Here is a 26,850-nt window from a genome sequence, read left to right on the forward strand (position 1 = left end):
TCTGTTAAAACCCTTGCAAGTTTTCCTGTTGGGAAGTGCAGGAAAACACCTGTTTAGGAAACCCTTCAAAGCCACTGCAGACAGCCTTTTGAAAAAGCAAGGGCTGTGTTGTTGAACATGCAGCATTTACAAAAGGTCACTCCACCCTCACACGTGTGCTGCTGGAAAATTGGCAGCGTAATTTTTTCCCCAGACTGTTTTTGAAATTGCCATGCTCGCTTGGCCAAAGGAAAGCTGCTGCATGTAAAGGGTTCAGCAGACAAACAAACAAAACCCACTGTTTTATTCAGACTGCTTCTCTCTGATTAACAGCAACAAAATATAAAATGTTTTTGGACTGAACCATCCGTAGGACTTGTTCATACTAGAAACCACCTTGGGGCAAGGAGGGGTCAAGAATCTGAGCTGGTTTCTTCTGCCTTTGTAACACCATCCTGTTCCCAAAGCTTCAGCAAGAGACTGCATCACCCTTCCCTTCCTCCTTCCAGGCTTTTGGAGAAAATGTCTCTGAATGTACACATGGCTGGCCAGGGTCCACAAATGGCTCACAACTAGGTGCTTTAAGAAAAGAGCATCAGCACCAGACAGGCTTCTTCTTCACTGGTAAGTACCATTTCTGGACAGTGATGGAAGAATAGATCTTTAGGCTTTCATATGCTCCCCCCCCTTTATTTTTTAACAGACAGTCTTGATGTTCTCATAATTGTCCTTGGCCATCACTATTCTTACTTTGGATGGGGAGTTTGGAGGTACCTTTAAAAGAAATGGCTATTTTCAACCCAGATCTTAGCCACCTCTCCTGGATCTACAAAAGTAAAATCTAGGTTGATGCCCAGACGATTGAGTTCTCCATTACCACACTGCTTCAGGTAGTTGAAGAAGACCTGGCTTTTTTTAAAAAGGCTGATGGTTTATTATGCAATTTTTGTTGGCTCAGGGCCAACTTTGCTTCTCATGTAGGATATTATTAACTTGTTAATCTGAATGCATATTGGGGTGGATTTTTAAAAAAAAGCAATTCACTTTAGCAGAGCTCTGCTTTAGCTTCCCAGCAAATGGATTGCTTTTGCTTAGCAGGAGGGGCGAGCAGGTCAACATGATGCAACAGCAACACTCAATCGGCTCCACCAATGTGTTTGCACCATGCAGACCTCTTTGCTCCTCCTCTTCTTTCCAGTAAGCAATAAATATCCATCGGCTGGGATGCTAGTGTAGTGGGTCTGCCCCAACCCACAAACCACTTCTAGTTTTCGTTTTGAAGGAATTTTATTCATTTTATTCTATCTAGTCGCCTTGATTTGTGGGACAAAAAAAGATGCTTCAAAATAATAAAGGAATAAGCAAAAAAGGCCAGAGGAAGACAATAGAATGAAATAGAGTCTTTCTCCTTTTTTCTCCTGCTGAGCCAGAGTCCTGCAAGTAAGCATCCTGAACATTCTGTGGTGCAATGGGCCAGTGTGTCTGGCTGCTAAGAAGAAGGTTGGTGGTTCGAGCCCACCTAGGGACAGCTGTGGGTCGGATTCCTGCGTTGCAGGGGTTGAACTTGGGTTCTCTTCCAACTCTACAATTCTGTGATTCTATGTCTGAATGGAAGTCTCTGGCTATTACAAAACATTCCATGTATTAGTCAGGAAATCCTTCACAACCTTTGCTTCTGGTTCTTGGACTAGTGCTATATCTAGGGACAATCATACATTGCATAGCAACTACTACCTCTGCTGGTGCCCAGAGTGATCCTATCCGGCGCAAAGCAGCTGAGCAAGAGCTTGTCTCATTACATTAATCCAATGGAATTAGCACATCTACTTCAGGAGGGCTGCTGACATGTCATGTTGCCACCACTGAACATCTGGAATGGGTTTTCTTGAACCTTGTGGAATGCAGCTTTGCCCTGGCAAGAATCTGGCTGGCCATAGTTGAAGGAAGAGTACTGTACCAACCAGATGGAGCTCAAGCAATGCATTTCTCAGTCATACCATCCTGAATATGCAACCACAAAAATTCTATCTGGCCTGTGTTGATTTGGTGCCAATTGTAGCTCCATATAGTAACTATCCATATTCCTTCAGATGGTCATTCTCAATTTCTTTGGGATATTTCTTAAGTAGTAAGTAAGTAATACCTTTATTGGCATCAAACAAACTCCCAGACAAAATAACAACAAATTAAAAATGTCACTGTGGCAAACGCTGTGTTAAGAGAGAGAAGGGAATAATCCGCTATCCTCTTTCACGACAATGGGGCTTCAAATAATTCAGATGACTGCAGAGTATAACAACGGGAAAATAGTAAATTAAGATATTGAGCCACCATCTTGGTGAGGACCTGGTCCTTCCCCAGCAAAAGGAATTGTAAGATTTCCCGCTCTGGTCTCCTTCTGGGGATGCAGAGCCGGTCCAGGAACTGATGACGAAGGTCGGCGTAAAGATTACAATGAAAAACCATATGTAGAAGGCTTTCCACCTGAGCGTCATGACAGAGACAGATCCTCTCATCCTTCACCCTGCCTGAGAATCTTCCCCACAGGAGGTTCGATGGATTCGCGTTGAATCTGGCCAACGAAAATGCCCTTCTTTCTTGTGGGTTCAATAGGAAGTCAAGATAATTAGGTTTTGTTTCATGAGCCCACGGGAGGTGGAAAAGAAGGGGGGAACATGTTGTGCCTGCTGCCGCTATAAGATCCTGCCTCTCAATGTCCCACAACCTAGTTATGACTGTGGCTTTAGCAGATTGTAAGGACATTGAGCGGAGGAGTTCTACTGAAAGCCCCAGTTGCTGTACCTTCCTGTTGAAGTGTTGCAGCCCTGGGGGGCGGAAGGTGTCCGAAAGCATTGCCTGAAGGAAGGGATCTCTGTCAGAGTTGAGGCAGATTTTTAGCCAGAATATAAGGAATCTTGCCCAGGCGACAGATTCTACCTTGTGTTGAGCTCCCTCTAAACATAAAACTACATATGGGACGCATCTTGGAACAGAGAAAATCTTGTAGAGGAAGGCTGATTGCATTTGCTCTACTGTCTGGGTGAACCCTGGGATCCAGATTGGAATGCCGTAGAGCAGTTGTGAAATGGTCTTGGCATTGAAGATCTTGAGCGCAGAAGGGATATGCGAGTTGCCCCTTGTTGTAAAAAATCGCGTAATTGCCTGCATGGATATCTTACTGGCGTTCACCGCCGCGTCTCGATGTGGAGACCAGAGGAGCTTGTGGTGAAAGGTAATTCCTAGATAATTGAATTTAAAGACCTGCTGGATGGGTTTACCTCCAAAAACCCAGCTATAGCTCTTGCGTGAGTTACCAAACACCAGGATTTTGCTTTTTTCAAAGTTCAAGCATAGGTTCATTTTGGACATGTACTCAATGCAGGCAATTACCAGTCGCTTTAGACCTATTCTGGTCCGCGAGAGCAAAACCATATCGTCCGCGTACAGGAGGATGGGAATGTTTATGGCCTGGAGTTTTGGAGTGTGGGCATCCACCTGCTTTAGTAATGGGGCTAGATCATTGAGAAAAAGATTGAAAAGTGTAGGAGCAAGTACTTGCTCCTATTTCTTAAGAAGTAAGTAAGGGTGCTTCCAGAAATCTCACAAGTGGGTTTTTGGTGACAAGATGTATGTTTCACAACATTTAAATGCCATTTGGTTGTAATGAAACCCACTGTTAGCTTCATCAGAGAAAACATATCGTTTCCTTTTATGTTTCCACCTGTAGAAATAACAGAGAGCACCTGTGTTGTATACGTGTTGCTAGAGAGAGCTGGGTTCAAATCCCCACTCAGACATGATCTTAGGCTAGTCATGTTCTCTCAGCTTAACCTATATCACAGCATTTTGAAAGGTTAAAATGGAAGAGGGAAGAGCCAGTACATTAAGTTCTGTATTAAGCAGTCAATTATGATAATGTTATAGTTTGATGAATCTTAAACAGATAATTTTTCTTTGATTGACTGACAATTCTGTGGTCCTGGATCACAGCCACCGCTGGTATAAGTCTACGCACTTAAGTCTGTAATGATGCCATCAGCACTTAATAATTAGAATCACTTAAATCGGATTTAAAACCAAGATTTTTTAAAAAATATGAATGGGCTTTTCTATTAATGAAGTTATTAAGGCTCCTATCTCTCCACTTGCACATTAATTTTTTTGTTTTTAATAGTATTTTATGCCATTGAAAAAGGAGTGTGCAGTGTTCCTTAACATAAGCGGAGCCCTCAAATCTCTACAGCATTTATGCCATCTTTATCGCTTTGAAGCTTTTTGGATCAATTCCCACTGACTCTATAATTCTAAAACACTGATAAAATTCTAATAATTAATTAAAGGTCTCTTGAAAATAATGCTCCCTGTCTATAGTGATGTGATGAGATTACGTCAAGTATGTCTTATTTTACTCTGGGAACTTTATTGCCTGCAAGAGACAGACAAATTGAAGTGAATTCATGTAGCAGCAATAAAAATGATTTAGGGTCTGAGGACAGTGGTTTAGGAGAAAAGATTAGAAAGGGCTAAATATGTATAACTTCTCCCAGTGAGGGCTATGAAAGAAATGATGCTGATCAACAAGTTGTTGAAGGATGTAAACATTATGTCAAAGGAATTACTTAAACTGCCGGTCTATAGCCCTTTACCTGGGAACAATGGGACTGACTTCTGAGTAGACGTGTATAGGGTTGCGGTTTTAGTGTCGTTGTTATGAATAAGGAATAAAAGGATGAAAATAAGCACCATATCATGGAAAGTGAAAGCCCTTTAAAAACAAGTGATGGATTTCATATTGGATTTTCCTTGTTACATTTTGCCTCAGCCTTTGTTTAGAACAAACTTCCACAGAGTTTGGATTGAATATCTAGGCTCCAGGATTCAGTCCAGAATTTACGAGCCTACAAATGTAATTCCCAAGGGCAATTTTGTAAGGGAAAAATCTGGTTTTTAAGATTTAAAACATTTCCACTGAAAGAAGGCTAGTAACCTGTCTGGAGTTTGCTTATTACATTTCTCCCTGAGTGAGGCATAAGTAGTGGGCATAATTTGCCTCAGTGACAAGGAAGTCTATGTAACTGTACTGAGAGAAGGAAAGATAGACAGGAATTCCCTTTCTTTCAATTTTTGTAGCACCAAAACATTTGACTGCTTCCGATATATTAACAATTTTCATTCACAGCAAGTTATTTCCTTGGTGTACATCATAGCATTCGAAAGGCTCTTAGGCTCCATTTTGGCTTGTAAATGAGACATGGGTAGGCTGAGGGACTTGTGGGATTCTCACTTTGCTCATTTCTGCTCCACAAATAAATCTGAGATATGAATCCTTTGGTTCTTATTTTCTTTTCAGGGGAAAAACAATCTCTCTCTTTCTTGCTGTCTCTCGGTCTCTCTTGTGCTAGATTTGTCAGCCATCATTCAGTGTGATGAAAATTTGGTTTAAAGGTGGGATACTCTCCTTTTCTGAAGCATATCAGTATGGTTGTGTCTGTGGACAAACAACCTAATGACAGTCCTCCAAGAATACCGATGGAAATAGTTGGATCTACATGATGGGCACCAGGTTGGTGAAGGCTGATCTAGAGTTACAGGTTGCAAGAAAGCTGCTAGTAAACTTGCCTCTAATCACTTAATGTCACCACTGGCTGATGCAGATGTGTGCTGGTCTCAGATCAGACTTATAGCACGTATCCTCTGCTATCTTTCCCCTACTCTGAAGTGCAGTTGCCTGTCTAAAGTGCCCTTGCACGCTATCACTGTGGTCCATTTGGACAAGGAGCCACTTTCAGATGCTTGATGCTAGTCTGAGTACCGCAATGCTGCACTGAGTGTTATAGTATTGTGTTGGCAAGTCATGGGACCCTCGTACCTACTGGACCACCTCTCCTGGTATGCCCCGCAGAGGACCTTAAGGTCTACAAATAACAATATTTTGGAGATCTCGAGCCATAAGGTGGCTAGATTGGCCTCAACTAGGGCCAGGGCCTTTTCAGTATTGGCCCCAACTTGGTGGAACGTTCTCTCACAGGAGACCAGGGGCCTGCGGGATTTGACATCTTTCCACAAGGCCTGCAAGACGGAGCTGTTCCGCCTGGCCTTTGGGCTGGACTCAGTCTGACCACTATGTTCCTCCTCCCTTATGGTTTTGATTTGGGCCATTTTAAAATGAGGCTGCATTTTTAAAAAAAATTAAAACCTGGATTGTATTTTAATCCACATTTTAATTGATTGTTTTCTTTCTTTTACGTTTTGTTGTGATCTTGTTGATGTCAGCCACCCTGGCTCTCACTGAGGAAGGTGGGTTGGTCCACTATCATCAGGATTATATCATTGCAATGCTTTATCAGCCCCACAGTTCATAGCACCAACAAATTAATGCTTAGGTGGGACATAGACTGCTATGCAAAGCCACAATCAGGGCCAAGTTATTGTGATGCTAAACATATTTGTTGATGTGGATTTTTGTTTATTCAGTTGCTAGTAGCAGAAAAGTGTGTGTTTGTGTATCTGGAATGTGACCTGCTGAGAGAGGATGTTCAACTGAGAGAGGATGTTCTGTTAAAGATGCCTCCATGGTTGCTACTAGCAATTAAAAAACAAAAGTTCCCACTCAAAGTTTAGTGGCATGCCTAGTTTGTTTATTTATATTTATTTCATAATTTTTTTACGCCACTTGATTGTACAAAAACCTCAAAGCGATTTACAAAAAAGGATAAAATTATCAATTTTAAAAAATGACAATAATTTAAGGCAGGGGTCCCCAAACTAAGGCCCGGGGGCCGGATGCGGCCCAATTGCCTTCTCAATCCGGCCCACAGACGGTCCGGGAATCAGCATGTTTTTATATGAGTAGAATGTGTCCTTTTATTTAAAATGCATCTCTGGGTTATTTGTGGGGCCTGCCTGGTGTTTTTACATGAGTAGAGTGTGTGCTTTTATTTAAAATGCATCTCTGGGTTATTTGTGGGGCATAGGAATTCGTTCATATTTTTTTCCAAAATATAGTCCGGCCCCCCACAAGGTCTGAGGGACAGTGGACCGGCCCCCTGCTGAAAAAGTTTGCTGACCCCTGATTTAAGGCCAAGGCATGCAGAAAATCATCAGCTGCCTCCACAGTAATTCAATCAGAAATCTGCAGTAGTAGAATATGGTGTTCGGAGGTTCTTTCAGGATTTAATGCACCATCTATCAAGCTCATGACCTTTGCATGCATGTGTGCATGAACATGTAGATGTGCATTCTTTGCTCTCAAGAAGCAGACACAGAACAGGTTGCTACATATTGTAGAGGTTTCTTTGAGCAAAAAAGAAAGAAAGAAAAGTATGGTAAGTATAATGAGAAAATACAATTAAGCAGTGCTTAATTTAGCAATCATTGGCATTTAGCAATCAATTCAAACTACGGCTCAACTTTAGTCACCTCCGTTACAGAAAAGGCTGATTCATCAGACTTTACTCCTTGGAACATCTTAACAGATTATGAAACATTTTTCAATTGCTGTACAGCAGCAGAGACATACTGCAAACTGATTATTGTTTTGCCCTTTTTAGGAAGGATATCATTAGTTTGGCCTTAAGAATCTATGGTACTGCAAGGATTCTATGGAGTTATCTGGCTCCTGTTAATTTGTTTAAATGTTAAAAGCATACTTATTCACTGAAATATTCTCAAATTGGTATCTCTCCTCTATCTTTACACGCCTCTCCTTTTCTTGAGTGTCTCTTGTTTCAAACTGTAAGTCTGAGAAAAAATATCTTAAATTTTGTTTCATTTTCCAGTACCTTGTTAATCTATGAACTTCAGAAATAACAAATACTGTAGTAATCAACATTATTACTCACATATTTGCTGTGAGTCCTGGTAGACCTATTCCCTGCCTTGCTGGCCTTTTCCCACCTGGCCGTGGGCGGTGGGACCCTGACCAGCTCCAGCTACAAAAGCTGAGGCTACTTGGGTTGAGGTATTATTTAGGGTTTCTTTGTTGCTGCTGTTGTTGATTTTATATATAGATTTTTAGATCATAGAACGATTTATGCTGAAATTGATTATGGTTGTATACTTTTGATGTGTTTTGTTTATTGTTTAAGACTACTTTTGTTATGTTTGCAATTATGTAAATTGTCTCATGTTGTGAGCCAGCTTGAGCATGGTTTGAAATATGAAAAGGCAGCATACTGTACATACAAATGAAATGTTGATGGTCGTACTAATAATTAGTGCACTGCTGATACCAATGTGTGCACTGGGTGTTTTAGATGAGAGCTGCAAAAGGTGGCTGCTCTATTAAGTGGATTTCTTTACTAGTAAGTAATTTAAATTAAAGAGTCAGTAGCTGCATTGGGATTATTGTATCCTGGTTTAATAAGCTGAGATATCAATGATACTTTTGCCCATGTGCACAACCCTTAAACTTCTCCCTTTCATTCAAGCTGGCAAACAAACCAGGGGCGAATCCACAGTGGTCGATTATAACGTTAAAAATGCGTTATAGAAATGTGACACCAGAGGCGCTGCAGAGCAGTGATTCGTTGGCAATGGGAAATTGCTTTGAGAGCTATGTATATAATTTTTTAAATATAGCCTTTAATAGTGTTTTTACAAATCAGTGTAGATCCAGCCCAGGAACCCTTTAATTAACTATAGTTTTCTATTTCACTGAAACTTATTAACGACTTTAGAGCATGCCAGTATAAACGAGCTGCAAACTGCTTTAACATCCTAGTTCATTCTGAAGTTTTTAATTATTGTTTCTCCACAGGTTTGCCTGCTTACATGAAGGGAGGAGTGAAGGTGTTGTATGCATGGACAAAAGGATTATTAGGCAGAGGGATGATCATTCACTCTCCTGCTATGGTGTAGTGCAGGCATCCCCAAACTTCGGCCCTCCAGATGTTTTGGACTACAATTCCCATCTTCCCCGACCACTGGTCCTGTTAGCTAAGGATCATGGGAGTTGTAGGCCAAAACATCTGGAGGGCCGCAGTTTGGGGATGCCTGATGTAGTGGTTAGAATGTTGGATTAGGATTGGGAAACCAAGGTTCAATTCTTTACTCAGCCATGAAGCTCTCAGCCTAAACCGCCTAACAGGGGTGTTGAGAGGAAAAGGTGTGTGTGTGTGTGTGTGTTTGGGGCAGGGGGGGAAAGAAGAATTGATGCTGCTTTGTGCTGTTTGGAGGAAGAATAATATAGATAACAAAACAGAATTAAATACATGTTCCCAGGATTGGTACAAACAACCTTAAGTGGTATTACATATTTTGCTCCAATATGATTTAGGGAAAATAGACTTTCTATCACCATTATTTTTTTAAAAAAAATATCAGAACGTGTGTGGTAAAATATGTGTATATAAGTTGCTTTCTAAAGAATAATCATGTTCATGATTTATTCTGTGATGCACACCCTTCTTTTGAAGAGGCAACATATTGAATTCAAAGCAGGAACAGAAAAAAAAGTTTTTCAAATTACAGGTTTAATTAGTGTCGCAGTCAGGTGTTTTACTGAGAGACGAGAAACTCGGCTACACAATTGCAAATAAATGTTTTAAATGTGTTGTGAAGTGCAATATACAAATGTCAAACTAGATGGCGAAAGTGAGCTATGCCAAATTCGATATATTTTTCAAAATGTTTTTTTAAAAAGCATTTTCACAGCTTTTTAAAATATGTGTGTAGATTTCACCTAAGTAAACTTAAACTGCACTGTGGTAAATGTGAATTTGATCCTACCATTTAAACCTTTTTTTAAACCATGAGAGTAGGTGGCAGCTACTTTTCAAACAAAGTTAGTCTGATCTTGACCCACCCAGAACTATACATAACCAGAGGGGGATGAAAGCTGAATTTGTGGGAATTGCAGTTATTGCAAATGATTTTTGTAAGCAAAACACTAACTTAAAATGTTGATTCTTAGATCAATGCTATAATAGGAAACAAAGCAGTGATATTATTAGTGTTGCAGAGTGCACAGCATTTTATGAGATGGGATGAAAAAGTTCAAGTTTCAAATCCATACCCATCTCTGCAGCTCAGTGGGCAATCTCTAACAACTCACTCTCAGTTGTTTGTGAGGATAAAGAAGTTTGATGATGTGTTTTACATGCTATCAAACATTTCATCTGTTTGTGGTGGTAGCAAAACAATACTGAAGGGAGGAACCCACTTCTGCCACCAGCACCTGTTAATCTTTCACCCCATGAAATTAATTTTGCCCTGCATCCCTGAAAAAAAAGTTTCTGAAATGTTTCTGCAATTTCACCCCCTGCAAAGGGGGTGGTGATTTTGGGAGGGGCAAAAGGAAGGCAATGAGGAAGAGATGAGGGAATGAAGCCATGGGGAAGAAGATTTCCAGGTTTGCGCACAGCAGCAAGGACCTGGGTGGAGTGAATGGGTAGGATGACCTGAGTAGGATGAATGCTATGAAAAACAGAATGACTAGTGTCTGAGCAGAAAGAGTTATTGCGAGAAATGATAAGAGAGAATCGGGAGCACTTCAATCATTCATTCTGCTCTGCTTGCATAGCTGCCTCCCTCCCATACAGTTCCGCTGTATTCTTTTACAGCCACTTCCTGGGATCTGTGAATGATTATAGGGTTTATTTCCACATTGGCATTGCTGCCTCATTCATTTCTTTCAACAGCATCCCATGGCACTAATTCCATCATGTATCAAATTCGTATTGGACATTTGTAAAGCATCAGCTTCTTTCCTCTAAACCTGCAGAGAAAGAGGAATGGAAATGTGTGGAAATGAAATATATAAGGAAAGCAGGGGGTGATGGTGGTTAGGAAAGGAAGATGAAAGTGCCCACCGGCCCCGTGCTCACCCCAGCCTGCAGAGAAACAGGATGGGAGCTGAAAAACCAATGCAAAGTGTAGGTACATGGAGCCAGGGCAATATGTGAGATGGTTGAGTACTTTCATCAATCACTTGATGTGCAAATTTAGGCAGGAGTCCTTACATTCTCTGTGAGCAAAATGGTACGGGTTTGAAACTCTTTGCTGCAGGAAGTGGGTTTTAAAAAAGAAAATATGCTAGAATTTGTAAAATGCCTTTTTATGCATACCATTGCAGAAATAGTTATAATGGAGCTGGGCTGCACAATTCCCCTTGTTCTCGCCTCCTATGTAGAGCGAACTAATTTTAGTCAGACTTGTGAATTGCATAAAGAGAAGCCTTAGGAGCCTTCAATGGCGCCAGCTGTTTCCATCAAGATTTTCGGGATTTTTTGAAAGTCTGCTTCCCTACCCACTCTATCCTATGGCTATCGAGAAGTAGATTTATCTTTATATCTCAGTGCTGCATTATACCCATTACAGCCCTCTTTAGGCATCTTTCAGAAGTGTGTTAAAGCATGATGGGGATGTGTGTGTGTGTGTGTGTGTGTGTGTGTGTGTGTGTGTGTGTGTGTGTGCCAGCCCCACCCCAGCATTCTGGTCCCATCCATTTCATCCCTGAACTTTCTGCATTGAACAAAAAAGTCTGAAGGTATCTTCTACCTGGATTCAAGTGAGTGTGCTTGGGATCCTTCTAGTGATCAGGAACTCTGCATTATCAGGGGTGATTCTAAGCGTGTTTGGATACCATGTGAAGAATCACCCTTCAGACCATCCTACCCAACATGCAAAGGAATCAGCAGGAACAGAAACAGTGCCCAATGGGCTGCTATATGCAGCCTTGCACTCCAAGGCTCTATATTCCCACACACTTATGAAGAACACATAAAGAAGGCTCAGGCTGCCTTGAATTAAACAGAAATAATATTTTGGCCTTTTCCTGAAACAAAATTGCATAGATTGGGAGAAAGCCCCATTGAACTTAGTGGGACTTACTTTTGAGTGGACATGGTATAGGATTGCACTGTTGGTAAGGCTGAAGCATATGTTCTCTGATTAGCAGTGATTTCCTTTGTTCTAAGGCGCAAAAGACTCAGACTGGTAGGTTACAACTTGTGCATGTGACACAATTGACTTTTATTGTGCTTTGCTTTCCACTGAACTGCTGCTTTTTGAAGAAATGTTAGACTGCTTTGTTTTGAGTGATCTTTAATGCCAGAGGTTAAGTTTGTGGTGTTCTGTTATGTATTTAATATAGTTATCTGTTAATAGCTCTTATTTGACAAACACTGTGGTTTTCAAATTATGGTCTGGTAAATCCTGAATTTCCTTGAAAGTGTATTGGAGTTATTTGTAGTGCTTGAAATTCCCAAGGTGCCAGGCACATTTTGCAAGTGGGACAGGTCCAGTTGCAACCATGTGGAGATTTCTGGATGCCGGGTTCATGACAGACATCTCCACCTGGCTTGCTCCTCCAGCTTTCTTAAGTAGTTTAGCAGAATAGGTTACTTATTTCATTTGTATCCCACCTTTGTCTCCAAGGAGCACATGGTTCACCCCCCATCTCAGTTAATGCCTACAGTGACCTTGTGAGATAGATTAAGATTAAGAAGCTGTGACTGGCCCAAGGTCACCCAATGAGCTTCATGACTGAATGGGGATTTGAACTGTGATCTCCCAGGTCCTAGACTGACACTCTAAACCACTACACCACACTGGCGGCCTAGAGTACTTCTGCTATGGGGCTGCCATATAAATTAAATAGGTAAATAAATTTGGGGGGAACAAAATGTCACTTAGAGAAATACCTAAAACATTTTCCTTGAAGCTTGAATTTGTTTTATTCTGGTTTGTTTTATTTGCTGTTTCAATGTGTTGTAAACTGCTTTGAGTTTTTTCCCATTAAAATATAAAGTGGTATAGAAATGAATCGAATAATAAAAATAAGAAGAAATTCTACTGCAAAATGAAATGGCACCTAGACATCCCATTGTGATGACAGTAACCTAGATTTGAGGTGCCATTTGGCAATTAGCTTATACACCTGAGTTTCTAACACTGGTTCATTGGTGGTGGACATGCTTCCTTGAAAGAAGCTGCGGGGGAGTGTTGAGCAGGTATACTCTCAGCCGATGAGTGGCAAACTGTTGACAGTTGAGTTGCTGCTGCTTACTAGGAAAGAGAGGTAGCAGGGAAGCAGTATCAACTCATATGTTGGGAGGATGCGAGTGCCCAGGGGTTCTTCATCAGCTGTATAGGAAAGGGTTTTCAGAAGGTATACAATTTCAAAACTGGGCCAAGATTTTGGCTAAGGCCCAAAGTTGAAATGGTTAGATAGAAACATGGAATTAATCGATGGCCTAATAAAAACCTTGTGTTGTTTAACTTTCTAGGATCAGATGCTCTTCATAACAAGTACATTCATTTTTGTGCTTTTACTCAATCTTTCATGCTGTTACTGTGCTTTTCAAATTATAAAATGGAATTGATTTTCTTCAGAATGGAGACATCTTGTTTCTTATAAGGATTACATTTGCTTTGCTTTCAAACGGTAATCCCCGAAGCAGGAATTTAAAGCAACACAAGAAATCACATTTTATGGTATTTGCAGCTGGGAGTCACTGGGACAGAGACATATGTATTCATCAATAAGAAAGTGGTTTATAATCAAAAGATCCCATTGGACTGATGGCTCTGTAGCAAAGGACCTAAACTGATAAACGGAGGTATACCTGTAAGACAGAAATACTTCCACTTAGTGGAATATCTGAACTGGGCTTGAGGTGAAGGCCTATGCTGGGTGGGGATTTGCACCCCTTGAAAAATCAGATTCATCATTTGGGAGTGTTGTAGGATGGCAAAGACCTTTTTTATTTTAAAAAAACACCCCAAAACACCACTGCTATGCCTTTAACATGTGCTAACCTGCTGTGGTAACAGGGCTGTCTTAAGCGTATCTGGCGCCCTGGTGCGAAGATCCCTCCGGCGACCTCCCCGCCCTGTTTTGCAGTGCGGCTGCCCCCTGGCGCATTGCACCACCCAGCCTTGCCTTAGAGCCGGTCCTGTGTGGTAACATATGTATTTTTAAACCAACCCATTTGTTTTATGCTCCTCTCTTGCAGCTGTTTTTAATGATTTAAGTGGTGTATTTGTTTTTATCTCATTACTTTTTAATGTGTTTTTGCATTTTTAATCTGGAAGCTGCCTTGGGCACTGAAAGGTGGGGTAGAAATTTAATACAATAAAATAAAGGCAAGGGATCCATTACGTGACAAACGGGGTGGAAGCCATTGCATTTGATCACCCAATATTTTAAATAGACATTTGGCTACTGCAGATTTCACTTTTCCTACCACTAGGATAGAGAACCAAGGAAAAAATAGCAAAGTTTCTGCTTGTTTGAATAGATATGACATGCAAAGGCAGCTTCAGGTGTTCTGAAAGTTATTTTCAAAGTGCAAGTACTGAAGGAGCGTCTCCATCCTCATCGTTCTGCTCGGACACTGAGGTCCAGTACCGAGGGCCTTCTGGCGGTTCCCTCGTTGCGAGAAGCCAAGTTGCAGGGAACCAGGCAGAGGGCCTTCTCGGTAGTGGCGCCCACCCTGTGGAATGCCCTCCCATCAGATGTCAAAAAGAAAAACAGCTACCAGATTTTTAGAAGACATCTGAAGGCAGCCCTGTTTAGGGAGGCTTTTAATGTTTAATAGATTATTTTATTTCATTTTTCTGTTGGAAGCCGCCCAGAGTGGCTGGGAAACCCAGCCAGATGGGCGGGTTATAAATAATAAATTATTATTATTATAAGAGTAGCATCCAGAATGGTCTATGGATGCTCAATGAAGTTACAGTGGTACCTCGGTTTATGAACACAATTGGTTCCGGAAGTCTGTTCATAAACTGAAGCGTTCATAAACTGAAGCGAACTTTCCCATTGAAAGTAATGGAAAGTGGATTAATCCGTTCCAGACGGGTCCGCGGAGTACTCAACCTGAAGCGTACTTAACCCGAAGCATGGGTGTAATTGGTTCTGGAAGTCTGTTCATAAACTGAAGCGTTCATAAACTGAAGCAAACTTTCCCATTGAAAGTAATGGAAAGTGAATTAATCCGTTCCAGATGGGTCCGCGGCGTTCGTAAACCGAAAATTCATAAACCGAGGTGTTCATAAACTGAGGTTCCAATGTAGTTTGTAAGGCCATGGTTTGGCAGGTTGCTTGGTCTTGATTAAGGAGATTTAGTTAGCACAGGGATGCCTATCTTTCTAACTAATTCCTTTGCATGTTTCTATGGAAATAAGTCAAACTGGGGCTTATTTTCTAGTTAACCTATTGCAGCCTTAGCCATTAAAAATAAATAAATGACATACAAGAAAGCAAAAGGAATTTTCAATTTCCTTTGCACACAGTTAAAATTGGTGAACAAATACTTTAATAAACACTGTTGAAAATAGTGGATGCGGTTTAGAGCAGTCATCGATGTGTGTCTTGGGCTGATTCATCTAAGATGAAGAGTTGGTTATTATTGACAAATGGCACCTACAACAAAATACTGCAGTGTAAAATACCCTCTTTCCAGGATTCAAGCCACTAACTGGCCCCTCCCCCCAGTGTTCTGTGGCCACTTAGCATACTGAGACCTTAATAATATTTGTTAGGGTCTCTCTGTTTGGGGCTTTTTTCTAAGGATATTTCACACTTCTGCAAACCTTGCTGTTCTCTCAGGCCTACTGATTCCTCTGTCTAGTATATGGATCTCAGCCAGCGTACCAGATGGAGCTGGTAGACAGCTGCCCTGGACACAGAGTTAACCTGCTCTTCCATGGACAGCTGTGAAGCCAAAATGACTCCTAGGAGCAGCACATCCATTCAGGACTAGGGAGTCCCCCACACCTGCCCGTCTCCTATCCCCCATAAACAGTACTTCTGTCTTGTTGGGATTCAACCTCAATCCTAGTCTTTTACATCTGTTCAGATGCAAATTCAGATAGCGGGTGACAGGGAAATATAAACTAATGGACAATATCATCTCGCCTTGCCACTAGGCCCATTCTATTTTTTTAACAAACAAACAAACAAACAAACAAACCCATGCATATCACTTCCATGTAGGCAAAAAGAATGCACATGAGATACATGGGCACAAATATTTTCTGCCATACATGCTTTTGCCAATTGTACTGACATTTGACAGTTCATTACACTTAGTTATGTATACTTTTTCCTACACAAGTGAAATATCCCTGCATGAAAATCACCATGTACCGGTATGAAGTAATCTTCGCTGCTTAATTCTTAAACAAGATATGACTGAATGTGTCACATTCTCAGTTCCAAAACTCTGTACCACTAATCCCCGGAAATCTATGCTTGCTGAGGCAACATGAATGTGATTGGAAGGAGAGCATTAGTAATCACAGCATCCTTTTCTAAGTGCTCACAGACTGGCCATTCTAGGATCTCTCCTGGTATCAGTCTCAAGGTGACTGGTCAGTAGTTACTTGGGTCTTCTCTCGCTCCCTCCCCCCCCCATTTGAAGATGTGGAAATCAGCTTTGGGACTCCAAAGGGAAGCTAAGGATATAATTATAATAAAACCACAATTCATGCAAGCTATTGGATTAGACTTTTTGTTTTTCAATATGGGGGGACAAAGTAATATTGACTCACTGAATTAATGAATCATTAAAGAGGGCCAATCATAAAGAAACTGCTACTAAATCAACAGCTCTAACTGAAACGAGTGTACTGTAATTTGGAGAAAAGGCGGTTCCAGGTGAACTTTCTTTTATTTGTTGAGTAAAGATAACATCTGAATGGATTTTCAGATTTTGCTTCCAAAATATGCACTCAGTTTTAAGTTTTCTCATGCCCTTGAAACTTGACAAAGCCGGGCATCTTCCAGAAGCAGTGTAAGACATTTCGACTCCAAACTTTTGGTGGTTCAGAATAGAGAGGCAGAGCCAGAGAATTCAGGAATTGCTGTATTACCACCCCAAGCCCATGGGATGGGGCTGGCCATACCTTTGGTTGAACTAAAACAAACAACCAAAAAGGGTTCCTTTTTCTGTTCTTTGCACTGCCCAACCTAAGATGCCTTGTACCTATTCTACCCCATTGAATTTCCTGCACAACTGTCAAATGCACTGAACAAGCATTTCTACACAAATAGTTCGCCTGCGTGCTGCGTTTAGATCATTACCTATGACACTTAGATGATTTTTGTTGTTGTTGTTGCCTGGCCGTTCAGCAGCATCTTATACATGTCATAGTGCAGGCATGTGTTGCATGCCAATTCCGACTTTTCAGTAAGGATCTTGTGACAGGTGAAGCAGCCTTCAAATCTGCTCTCCTCAGGCAAAGATAACGAAACCACTTTCAGGATTTTGACATTGCAATCGGTGAGTGGAAGTGCTCGAAAAGAAGGGCGGCGGCGGCAGCAGCAGTAGCTACAGCTTAGGTTACGCGGCGTGTATATCTCCTCGCACACGCGCTGGGAAGAGGTATATGGCGCTGGGAACTCTGGATTGGCCCAGGCTCCCAGCATCTCATGCCTTTGCTTTCCTTCCTCAGAGCCTGGGCTTCGGCGCCTGAGAGTAAGGGTCCAAGCTAGCCTCTCCTCTCCTTCCCTTCGCGGCACTGTGGCGAGGGTGCCACCCTTGGGTTTGGCAGCGGCGGCTGCTGCTCCGAAGAGCGCCAAGGAACTTTAATCAAACTTCTTTATTTTTAGCCTCGCGGAGACTCACTCGCTCCCCGTCCTCTGGGGACTCGAGAGCGGCGGCCGCGGGCTCGGAAAGTATCAGCCCGCAGCTTTGGGCTGGGCTCTCTTGGCGCTCGGCTCGTGGCACTCGCCGCCGCCGCCGGTAACCGCCTGAAACGCCTTCATTCTTTCAGCCCGGAACGAGCGTGAGGGAAACGAGCCCCAGCCGCCGCCACTCTCCCTGTAACAGCAGGCAATTAGCTTCACGCCCGTTCGCTGAGGGAAGGCGGCAGGTCCGAGGCACCACGTCTCCCTCCCTCCCTCCTGCTCCTGCTCTCGCCCCGCCCCTCCTTCCCCTCAGCCGCTGCCCGGCGTGTGGTGCAGAGCGCGGCTTCGCGAGCTAACAAGCGGCTGGAGGCGCGACAGCAGCACCGCCGCGAGCCGGAGCCGGGAGGCTTAGGCTGCGCTGCCTGCGAAGCGGAGCGAACTCCTCGAACCTCCTCCTCCTCCCCATCCCGCCGTCCCCTCGCCCGTAAAGTGTGAGGAGAAGAAAGGAAGGGGGCGAAAAAGATCTAGGTAAGTGGAGGCGAGGCGGCGCGGGCGGCGAGAGATGCTGCGGTGGAGGCTTGACGAGGCGAAGCTGAGGGGAAAGAAGTTGAGGGGAGGAGGCCGCGGCACGTGCCCGCCGCCGCCGGGTCTAGTTTGGGACCCGCATTGTTGAGCGCGCGGCGCCGCCGGGGAAGCGCCCCAAGGTCAGCAGCGGCAGAGAGGGGGCAGCAGGCGAGAGCTCCTGCGTCCGCGCGGACTGGGGCTCCACCCCGGCTCTCGTCTCCACTTTGTGGGAAGAAGTTGTGTGGAGCAAGTCGAGGAGGGGGTGGGGTGCACGGGAGGGGGGTCGGCCTCAGTGCGCAGGCGTAGGAGCGTGAGACCTGCCCGGGAAGGTGACAACGCGCGATGCCCCTCTGGAGAGCCCAAGGGGCACGGAGGGAAGCGTCGCGACTGCGGAGCCCGGCACGAGCGACTGGGCGTGGGGAAGAGGCGCTGAAAACGCCCGGGGCGCCTTGGGAGTCGCGTCTGCACCCTTCTGGCAGGAGGCGCAAGCTGGCACAGGTGTAGCAACAAAAGGAAACTTTGCCCCTGCTGCTTTTATTGTACTCTGCGCTCCTTCCCAGGAGCTGAAGGCACTTTGTATGATCTTAGCCCATATTTCCGTTTCTCCAGAGCCTTTTGCCATAGGCTGGCTTTTTGAGAGACTAATTTACCTAAAGCTACCCAGGGAGTGCAGGAATTTTTACCAGGGTGCCCTCTAACCACTATACCGCGCTGACAGTCAACAGGCTAAGGAGATGCAGTAGCTGAGATTCTCATAAATTAAAAGACGTTAGAATAACCATGCACTCATCCAAACAGGGTTATTGGGGTACTGTAAGGAACATGGGCGAGTTATTTTGGCAGAACTCTGTCATAATGTATTGGTTCTTTCTGCCTTTCTTCTCCTGCCCGCTTAGTGCCACTGATAGTTGTACTCCTGACATCTATTTAGCACCAGCCATATCCAAGACAGGCTATAGGGTTTTGATAAGTGCTGCCCTCTCTTTGGAGTTCCAAGGTATATTAGACCAGTATGATGATAAGGGATGGGAGCAAAGGCATAATGCATGCACATGGCAAGTTACCAGAAGCACAGTTGTGATTGGGATATTTGTCCTGACACTCACAAACGCTGAGTTGGCATGCTGCAGGCTTGACTGCTTGTAGGAGTTCTTTGTACAGGAGAGTGGTCGATAGTATTTGTGTAAAATCCTTGGGAAGCATGTAGATTAGGCATTCTGTCAATGCAGTAGCAGATATTTAAACAGGATCCTATAAGCCCTCACTGCTTCATAAACCTATATGACTGTATTTTACTGCTATATATTAGAACAGGCATGAAACATACTGTATTGCTAACTAGAAGCATTTACTTCTTTTTATTGCCTTGAGGACACACATGTTTTTGGATGAGGTTTTGCTAAATCATTCTGGTTTTTGAATGAATGCCAGTCTATCCGAAAGAATAATCAATCTAACATATCGTTTGATCTGACAAGTGGTTCTATTATAAGGATATGGAAATATCTGTATGGACCCATCTATATATGAATGCATGTGTGTTTGAGTCGGTGAATGTGCCTATAAGTGGCCTTTATACATTAGCACAGTTTGTGGAGAGCTGTGTTTCTTCACATAGTATCGTTCGGTTGCTTGATTAGTCTTCTTGCCAAAAAGCTTTCTGTCATGACAATATCGGCCACAGTATCTATAGAGAAGACGTGGTTTCATCTGACACAGAGACACTGGTCAGTCATTGTGCTTTCTGCTAGTGGTAGTCACTGTTCAGCGACAACTTTCTGATGAACTTGAAATGCTTTTAACTTTCCCCTCATTTCCGTCTTCTCCTGTAAAGCAACACATGATAGCAATTTCCTGGGGGGAAAAGCATTGAAAAGGCAGGAAAGCAGGCACATTATTTTGCATTTGGCGTGTGAACCTTTTAAATCCTCTTTTAAGTAGAGTTTTAAAATTGCCCTTCTTACTGCTTCTTAAATTATTGATAATAACAGTGAGGCGTGCAGTGTGTTGTGTCTGTTTAATACACAGCCTGTGGTACTCAGCATTTACACTCTGTGAAATGAAAGGGGTACTTGATTTTTTTTAAAAGAAAAAACTGTGCCCCTTCAAAATGTTATGTGTCTGAAGCAAGGCCTTAGAAGAGCTGCATAATAACTAAGATAATGCAATTTTGTTGCCATCTCGCTGGGTTGCCTGTTGGGCTCAGCACTATATACTGTAACAGAGAATTGCTGATTGGCTAATTACAGCATTTTTATGGTGATTTGTTAGGAAAGAATTCTGAAGTAGCCTGTATCTCAAGTGCAGCATGGCTGTTCTTCCTGCCCTACCCTCATTTAACTCAAATCAAGATAGATATGTCTTCCAGGAAAAGGTTGTATGGGGATAAAACTAGTAAATATATTCTGATAATAATGAAATATTCACATCAAACTGATGAGTTTAATAGTTGTATGTTGCTGCTTAAACTGGCTTCAGAATTCATTAACTATTTCTTATGTAACACAAGAACTTTAAGCATCTAATCACCATTCAATCATTCAATTTGAGCATTGATGTATTGGTGATAAATGTTTTCATTTTACTATTATGATACTTTGTTCTGTAGACATCTGACCCTTTAGATCAGGCATCCCCAAACTTCGGCCTTCTAGATGTTTTGAACTACAATTCCCATCATCCCTGACTACTGGTCCTCTTAGCTAGGGATCATGGGAGTTGTAGGCCAAAACATCTGGAGGGCCGCAGCTTGGGGATGCCTGCTTTAGATCACAATTATTGGTAGGCTTGAAAGAAAAATACTGGTATCTTTAGCAAAGTCATTCTTGAAGTCTTCACATAAAGAATACTGTCATTTATTGTTCATTTCATAAACCATGGCTTCAATACTTCTTCCAACAGTTTCAGATCTTATGTCGGTGAATATCCATTCTGAATTTATATAGCAGTGAATTACCTTCATTATGCAGCATATCTAAGATATATATCTCTTGTTTCTGACATATAAAGCCATTGGCAACTTGTAAATCTGGGCTAATCAAAGAATGACTCAATTTTGCACATTACTGGTTAGCAATGATTTTTCATGAAGAGTAAATATTTTGGGGAGATGACAGAATCAGATGTGCTTGTTTATTCATTTCTGTAGACAAACATTTCATTGAACAACATTAGTCTTCTGCTTACCGTAATTACAGAGGGGAATTCCTGAAATCACCAGTCACTATAATTACCAGTGTTCATTAAATGTGCTGAAGATAATTGCTCAAAACTGGCTGTCTTATGATATCTTGAAAGTTTCAGTCCTACTCTCTTCCACTATCTTACTTTCTCCTACAGTTGGGCACTGAGTCAAAATAGTCATTTGGCTTGTTACAAGCCAAGAGAAGAAAATTAATTTACATGCTGAAAAGAATGCTTTGCTTATATAAAGGTCACCGAACACAACAGTATTTATTGTGCTTGGACCCTGAGGGTATCCTGAAAATCATTCCAGTGTTTATAAATATACTCAACATGGAGCCGCAGCCTAAAGTCTGAAATCAGTAATTGTACAGTTTGGAACAAGGATAAGGAATTTCAGGCTGGATAAATGTGCCCCCCACAAATCCTTTCTGTCCAGACTTTGGGACTCCTAGGCCATGCCCCTCTCTCCAGGCCATGGTACTCACTGGCCCTGCTCTTCATTCTTGAGTATTTTTTTCCTGACTATCATGCATCCTTGAAATGGTGATGTTTCTTCCTTGTTTGGATGGAAGCTGGAGGTGTGTGAGTGTAGAAACCACTGACTTTTGCATGACTGGAATGTAGTCATGTTCAAAGATAAGAATCACCACCTGTTGCTCTCACCACTTTTGGTTCTGGCCTCCTTCAGTTTTGCATTTGGACATACCCACCAATGACACGTGGCTCCCAAAAGGTTATCCAGGAGAAAATGTGGCCCCAAGGCTGATAAAGGTTATCCAGCTCTTGTTTAGAAACTAATACAAAATTTAACATCAAAACCAACTTTTATTTACCTTAAGACTGAAATAAGAATATGGTTAAAACTTTTGAATTTGCATTATAAAATGCTTCCAATTGCAATATAAAATCCTGTAACAGGTTTTGTTATCTTTGCCCAACAAGAAGTGATTTAAGGCTAGCAAGTGAGTAAATTAAGAAATTTCAACTATGATATTTCAAATATTTCTTAACAGTTAAAGAAAAATATGAAACTGTATAACTCAAAAGCATTATAAATAAAACCTACATTTTAAATATATCTCTTCCTAGATAGAAATATGCATTTGCAAATAGCTTTAGTTAACTTGACTAATTCTCTCCTGCATGTGCTGTACTGGTTTTGTTGACATTGGCTTTTGATACAATTGATATATTGATAACTTTGCATTTAGTTCTTTGTTGGGGAAGACAAGAAAGTAACAGAAAATGTGGAAACACTGTGAAAATAATATTCAACATTAGGGTAGTAGTAGTTTTGAGGAACAAAATATTGAAAGTAGTTTCTGCATTGGAGAGCATTTTCCATGTCTACCAATATGTTGATGACATAAAAAGGATTAAAATATAAGTAATTGAACTGAGGACAGGAGATACTGATGAAAACTGCTTATCATCAAGTTGGTGGAGAACAGTCACCTATTCAGTCTTGCCTATGTTCCACTTGAAATGCGTATTTTGTGAGAGAATATGCTCAAAATACACATTTAAATGTAACTTTTCATGCAGGCCAAAGAAAAGCTGTCAGATTAATGTGAAAATGGGACAGAGAGGATTTGTGGATGGACACATACAAATGTGACATGAACTGGAAATAGCTTGATCCATCCACCTCTACTTTTAACACTCAGAAATTACTATATAATTGCTAAGTGGTGTTATAATTATAGAATGCCCAGTAGTTCCAGCTGACGAAAAAACCTGCTTGTTTTGAGGATAGTACTGGTAGTTCTCAGTTGGCAGCCAAAGGCATCATCATCAAATTCTGAGGCAGCAGTTGTGACAAATCACCAGGGATTGATTGGGGGGGGGGGAAGAGAATTATTTTGAATAATAATTTACTAGCTTCATCCAACATGATTGCAGTGTGCTTTATTGAGGTGATAATGATGTCCCTGGTACCTTTTGGCTGAGCAGATGCTATGCCACAGAATGTTCATATATATTCTGTCTGCTGAGGGAAGTTGTCTGTTGTCTGTGATTTTGGCTGAGGAAACCACATTTCAAACCCAAAGGACAGGTTGATCTGTTTGGACAAGGCAGGTAGACTGAGTACTAGGAGGCTCAAAAGGAAGAGGTTTTGGAAGAAAGGGAAGGTAGTGGCTGGGAGAAAAAGGGAGTGGTGGCTGGAGGATAGTAGTTCAGCAGGCACTGAAATGAAAAATAAGATCTGGAAGGAACATATATTAATACTACTACTATATTTAATTAATTATTTTCTCCAATATGAGCTCAGGTTAGAACTATTTAAAAATGCAGTATTAAAACCTAGAGGTTACCAGAGCATAGGCAACAGACATTAGGCTATCCCTGTTCAGATAGATGTGTAGCTGGGCCACCAGCCAAGGTCGATGGAAGGCACTCTACACCATTGAGATCGTCTGAGCCTCAAGAGACAGTGATGGTTCCAGAAGAAATGCCAAGATATGAACCTACTCCCTCAGAGGGAGTGTAACCCCATCAGGAGCAGGCCACCTCCTAGCCATTCATTCTAGTAGGGAACCACTCACTAACATTGCTTCAGTCTAGATTGTGCTTCAGTTTATTGGCCCTCATTGTGTCCATTACCAAGGCAATACATTGGTTCAGCACAGGGCCGTCTTAAGCATGTCTGGCGCCGTGGTGCGCAGATCGTTCCAGCACCCTTGCCCTGTTTCTTGCCGCGGCTGGTGGGCGGGCGCAGCGTGGCTGCCGCGTGGCTCCGTTGCACAGTGCCTCCCTGGCACCCCAGCGCCCTGGTGCCCCACACCACCCAGCCTTCCCCTAGAGCCAGCCCTGGTTCAGCACTCACAAGTAGGTCTCCATATATATATATATATATATATATATATATATATATATATATATATATATCCCCCTGTTAATATCTTCTCCTGTCTCCATAAATCTTTCCCTCCATTTCTGTTGCTGGGGTGACAGATTGCTCCAGTGGACAACCCTTTACTTGCTCCCAAAGAAGTCAATAGGAGCCATTCACTTTTGTTTTAGGAGGAAATGTACTGAAGACATTATTTTGATGAAGACTGAATTTGCACCTCACATCTGTGACCTTGGAAGTGTCAGGGACAACCCCTTCCTCCTCGTAAGTGCCCTCAGTTGAATCTCCTTGTGTTTTATCTGAAAAGAGTGACTTGTTGATTTATGGGCAAGAAAATAATGTTAGATTGGCATAAGGACAATTAGCTTGCTATTTTTATATACGTTTAGCTGCATATGTCTAAGTATAATTAGAATCCATCTAGCGAAAAACTACTTATATATTCAGACTAATAACATAATCTCTCTTGCATCTGTGCAGAACCTGTGCATGTTTATCTCTTACAATTACCCTCCCTTCACCCTAAGGTCCCAGGGCTGATTACAACCTTGAAACACAGTTTTAAAACACCTTGCAATCTGAAAAATAATGTGACCTAAAGTGTCAGAAGCCCAGGGTAAAGAGGTACATTTTAAGTATTCACCGGAAACTGTATAATGAAGATGTGGGGAGGGAGTGCCACAAGTCATATGTACATATATCTGATGTGGATCTCCCTCCTTCCTACCTGCCCTGAGCTTGGTTGGCTGTCACTATGCAGGTCACAGTGGATTATGCTCAGTGGAGCTGACTAATAACTTTGCACCCTTCACATCCAACCATCAAGCAGCTCAATTCTCTTCAAATTCCCAATACATGTTGGCTGTTGGGTTGCTGAATATGGGGGATAGGAGTACCATGTGTGCACTGGCAGGGTGTGCTGCATTGCCCTTGGAGAAGTAGCACACAGCTTCAGAATGGCAATAGGGAGGGGAAGGATCATGCTGTCAGGTTGTCAGCTAATTCGTAGCATTGTTGTGTTTATAGGAAGGTTGCTGATTCTAATCTGCCCTTTGCGTTCCAAGTGCAAGTGATCCTTGAGAAAGTAAATCTGTTAACCTTAATGAAATGATTATTTTTCTTGGCAGTCCCATAAAAACAGTTTTTCCACATGGCATTTATTAAAGGATGCTTTCTTGGGGAAAAAAAAGTTTTAAAATAATAATGCAATGGAAATAAAAAATTTTTAGGTTCCTTCAATATCATCATTACTGAAACATGGTGAATATCCATTTAATTGCTTGGGCTTTAGTACAGCAAACACATTTGATTTCCTTGTATCTCCTGTAATAAATTAAAGTAAAAAAGGTAAAGGGACTCCTGACTGTTAGGTCTAGTTGCGGATGACTCTCGGGTTGCGGCGCTCATCTCGCTTTATTGGCCGAGGGAGCTGGTGTACAGCTTCCAGGTCATGTGGCCAGCATGACTAAGCTGCTTCTGGCGAACCAGAGCAGTGCACGGAAACGGCGTTTACCTTCCCGCTGTAGCAGTACCTATTTATCTACTTGCACTTTGACATGCTTTCGAACTGCTAGGTGGGCAGGAGCAGGGGCCGAGCAACAGGAGCTCACCCCATCGCGGGGATTCGAACCGCCGACCTTCTGATCGGCAAGCCCTAGGCTCTGTGGTTTAGACCACAGTGCCACCCACGTCAAATAAATTATAGTACAACATTTCATTCAAACACTGCAGGGAATGCTACTTTGACCTGCTACACTATGATTCATGATATGGTGTTCAAAATTAATTTTATTTATCTCTCATGATAAAAGGAAGCACTTTATAAATGAGTTTTCAGTCTTACGGGAGCTTTTTCTTGATTCAAGTCATCTACTCCTACTCTACATTTACTTCTGACTTAACTGAAACTTCTCACTTCTTACCTTCCTTAGTGCTAACTTTTCCATTGTTGTGTAATCAAGGCATAATTAATTTTGGATAAAGGGAGTAGGTGTGCTTCTCCCTAGCAGTCATGAGAGTCAATTGGGTCTACTTCTGATGTTCCTTAATCAAGTTAGTTTTAATGCCATACTTAGTTGGTAACTCAAGGTTGGTTGGCTGTTGGTTGGAACTGTTATAAAATCAGTGTGGTTTTTCCCCCTAGGTGCTTGTAAGCATATTGTCAGGGAATCCTCACTGCTAGAGCAATCCCTGACACATATATCATAGAATCATAGACTTAGAGAGTTGGGAGCATGAGGGTCATTTAGTCGACCCCTGCCATGCAGAATCTTTTGACCAACATGGGGCTCCAAACTTGAGATTAGGATGGGGTTAGTGTTCAAAATGCTGAATGATGTGACAAAGATTGTGAGGCTCATAAGCAGTCCTGTTGTTTATTAACTTTGAATTTCTGCTTGGTAAGTAAAAAAATTACCAGTAGGTGCCAATAAGGCCTCTCTTCATTTATTTATTTTTTGTCATTTCCCAGAGCTGTTATTGCTCTTGATGCCATTCAGGTCTCCCCCCCCAAGTATAATTTAGTTGTTTCTGCAGTTGTACTGTGTCATGGTTTGTGAAGGGCATCTTGTGTCATCTTATGACTGTCTGCATTGTTTCCTTTGGTATATGTAAGGATCTGGTAGTTGAAGAACCTTTCTCAATAATTATATGCAATCAAATAAAAATAGGCAAAAAGGAACAATTTTTG

The 26,850-nt window shown here is 42.1% G+C and overlaps 1 protein-coding gene across 4 annotated transcripts in view; it reads left to right on the forward strand.

Moving 5' to 3' along the window:
* Nucleotides 1–493: 493 nt before the first annotated feature.
* Nucleotides 494–26,850, forward strand: part of CHST15 (carbohydrate sulfotransferase 15) — an 82,470-nt gene continuing 56,113 nt past the window's right edge. The window contains exon 1 of one of the 4 annotated variants that reach the window (XM_035137721.3): nt 494–603. The gene's annotated coding sequence lies outside the window, so the exon portion shown is untranslated. Of the gene's footprint in view, nt 604–17,889; nt 18,620–26,850 lie in introns of those variants that run through there. The other 3 variants (XM_035137720.3, XM_088669607.1, XM_060274812.2) reach the window with 3 other exon arrangements.

The sequence above is a fragment of the Zootoca vivipara genome, chromosome 5 (genome assembly GCF_965207765.1).
Source record: "Zootoca vivipara chromosome 5, rZooViv2.hap1.1, whole genome shotgun sequence".
In the NCBI taxonomy this organism is placed as follows: Eukaryota; Metazoa; Chordata; class Lepidosauria; order Squamata; family Lacertidae; genus Zootoca; species Zootoca vivipara.